Source organism: Xiphophorus maculatus, chromosome 1 (assembly GCF_002775205.1).
Source record: "Xiphophorus maculatus strain JP 163 A chromosome 1, X_maculatus-5.0-male, whole genome shotgun sequence".
Taxonomy (NCBI): Eukaryota; Metazoa; Chordata; class Actinopteri; order Cyprinodontiformes; family Poeciliidae; genus Xiphophorus; species Xiphophorus maculatus.
Genome location: NC_036443.1, coordinates 13771531 through 13774957, shown reverse-complemented (window position 1 = coordinate 13774957; position 3427 = coordinate 13771531).

Below are 3427 nucleotides of genomic sequence, written 5' to 3'. Positions count from 1 at the left end.
CGTTTTGTGTGTCTGTTTTATTCCAATGTTTAAATGTATTTTTTTATTTAAGCTGTAATGTTTCAAATACAAAGAGAAAAAACATAAAACGAGGATTTCAATGTTCCCATCTTGTGTGGGTGTTAGATAAGCTAATTAATAGCAACAATAGGCTTGGAAAAGCTTTTCTCTTTCATCTAACCTTAAATCAGACTGAAGTTTCCTGTTTAAGTCACTTCAGATTAGAAGTTTAGGAAAATTATCTTTTCCTGAGAATAACTGGCTCAAAATTTCCTTTGGAGAAAATCCTCGAGCTTGACGAAGCACTGGAAAAAATGGATTTTGATTCTTAATCCACAGCTTTTCTAAAAAAAATACAAATAAAAAAAAAAAAAAAAAAAAAACTTTTAAGTGTAATTTTATTGCACTTTACTTTAGCAATATTTTTGTAATGTACCACTGCCTTTACTTGAGTAAAACTTCTGTCTTCTCTACCAACAATGACTAACTCCTTTGAATGAAGAAGAAGCACGCTGTCACCAAAAATGCACCAGATGCAGACAAGCCTACAGTTTATGTCAAAGTGAGACTTCTTGTTTGTGCACAAGCTTTGTCTAGTTAAAGGCTGTAAATACAACAGAGCTGTTATGTTAATGCTGTAGATATAAAGTCATTAATCTGAGATATCGTCACAAAAATACAATACAAAACTGCATCATCCTGCTCCTCAGTTTCTTCTAGTGATTTATTGTAATCCGTTGTCCTGCACAGAAACAGGAAAAGCACACTAATACATTGATATATATACAACAAGCAGACATTTTTATTGTGGGTATTCTTTTTTTGTTTGAAAAATGAAAACAACAACAACAACAATAATAATAATAATAATAATAATAATAATAATAATAATAATAATAATAATAATAATAATACTGCGACAGACTGGCGACCTGTCCAGGGTGTACCCCGCCTCTCGCCCGGAACGTAGCTGGAGATGGGCACCAGCACCCCTCCCGACCCCATTAGGGACAAGGGTGAACAGAAAATGGATGGATGGATGGATAATAATAATAATAATAATAATAATAATAATAATAATAATAATAATAATAATACAGACCTTTGGGCACTTAATTAACTTAAAAACAACATTATATGTAGGAGAAAACATAAGATACAGAAACCCTGTATCTTTCTGTCAGCTGAACCACTTTGAAGCAAAGTAAACATGCAGCAATAGTAGGTATTGTTTGTGGAAGTAAATTCCATTCTTCTATTGCTTACATTCACAAAGATATATGTAATAAACACAAGAATTTGCACATGGCTTTACGTTTTTCTGGCTGTCTGGCTTTGATCAGGTTTTCTTAGGAGTTACTCAGTACTTGAGCGACATTTTTACCAAATACTTGTTTTATTTGAGTAATGTATTGTTTTACTGTGTTTAAGTACTGCTACTCTCAGTGAGTACAATTAATCTGACAGTACCACCTACCACATAATACTCTGGTACTCTGCTGCTTTTGAAAGTGTAATAACAATGGCTTAAATTTTACTAAACACTGGGTTCATGTAGCATCTTGTTATGCTACTGAACGTGCACTTTGAGACGACTTCTCCAAGTGTTGTTGTGCTACTACTGGTCACGAGTGAGTATGTGTCAAATATCGCGCTTCCTTTCTCGACTGTGTAAAACAGTCAGGGAGAAGACTGTCTTTCCTGTCTGTATCCTGTAAACAAATCATTTCCCATCACAGTGTAACACATGGGCTTCACCAACAGGCTGCAGTGACCCGATAATGTTCAGAAAGAGACGGAAAGAGAGAGAGAAAGAGAGGCTGTACGACGAGAACACCACCTGTAGGTTCTGTTACAGATATTTATCTCGCACCAGCGCTTGCAGCCAAGGCAGCTGCTTCCTAATTTCCCACCGCCCCGTCACCTGTTCTAAAAAAAGACTGCTGATGGACAGCTTTCACACTTCTAGAGGCATTTTTCTAGCAGACAGGGTCTGTGTGGGCAAAGATCTGCCAGTCATATTCTCACATGGCTCTTCCAGCTGCTGTTTTTTTCCACAGCAGAGACACATGGTCTTGTACAGAACATGTTCAGAGAGGACAAGCCAGTGCTGTTTGACCTACAAGTAATACTGAAAAAAGCAAAACAAAACAAAAAGTACAAATGCAAGGACTTGATGTTGTTTATTTAAAGTGGCAGTATTATCTATTTTCCAGCCACACAGTGCCATTTAGCAAAATAGCAAAATCAAGTAACTACGTCACGTTCAGTTGTCAGAAAAATGCTGTGTCTATCTAATTGAAGTTGGGCCTCTATCTCTTTCACCATCAGGAACACATCACAAGAGCCTTTGGCAACATTTTTATCAATGGTATAATGAGCTCAGCAGATGTGCAGATCCACCAGGTGTTTGCTAATTGCTGCCACTAGTCTGAAGGAGCTGACACTGCAGCTCCAAGACGAAGCTGCGTCTTCGAGGCAGAGCTGGGTCCACCCAGGCGTTTTGTACAGCTGAACGGTTGCCATGGAGATTAAATACATGCATGAAAGAATCAAGGCAATTCTCCAGGTATAGCTGTTATGACGGGAATAACAGTCCATTTTACATAATACTGTCCCTTTAAAGACACAGAGACATCGAACTTGGAGACGGTGTTTCACTGTGTCCCTCTGGAAATCCGGTGGTGGACTTTGACATGCCACAGCCCCAGAGTATGAGGTCAGGTCTTATGATACAGGCCGTTCCTGTACAAGCAGTCTCATGTTTTGCTAATTAAGATTTCCATTTTACCGTTTTTTTTAATCTTCTAACATTACCTATCTAATTGCAGTCATTTCACATTGGGAGTAGTTAGCTCATTCAATATTTTCTAGCTAAAGATTTGATTCGTCTTTATGTTTTTCTTTTTTTTTTTTTGTCAATCCTGTTCAAATTATAGCATCAAACCCACATTGTCACAAACTTATAGCCAGTGACTTTAACCAACATAGAGAATAGTTGTTTACATAACAGATAACTCGCTATTTCACTGCATAGCGATATGAGACGATGTTAAGGTGAAAATGCACATCGTCTATAATCAGGAAAAAGGCAGAAAAACAGGTAGGAAAAAGGCCACGAGCTGCAGCTCTGTAGCCTCACTCTGTTTTTTCCTGCTGGAGGAGGAAAACTTCAGGTCAGCTGTTTGACACCAGAGTGGGACAAAGTTCAGAAGCACGCCCATTAGACAAAGGCTGATGTACTGCGAAGTAATGGGGCAACTGCTTTGAATTTTGACCCTTTTTTGAAGATAAAAGAAGAGAACAGCTGAAGCCTATTATCTCCAAACACTCAGCCGTTTGCGAACTCGATGCTCCTCGTCTTCCTGGGCTTCAATTAGATCTCTGAGAACCAGGACATCCACTGTCTCTGAGAACAATAATACTT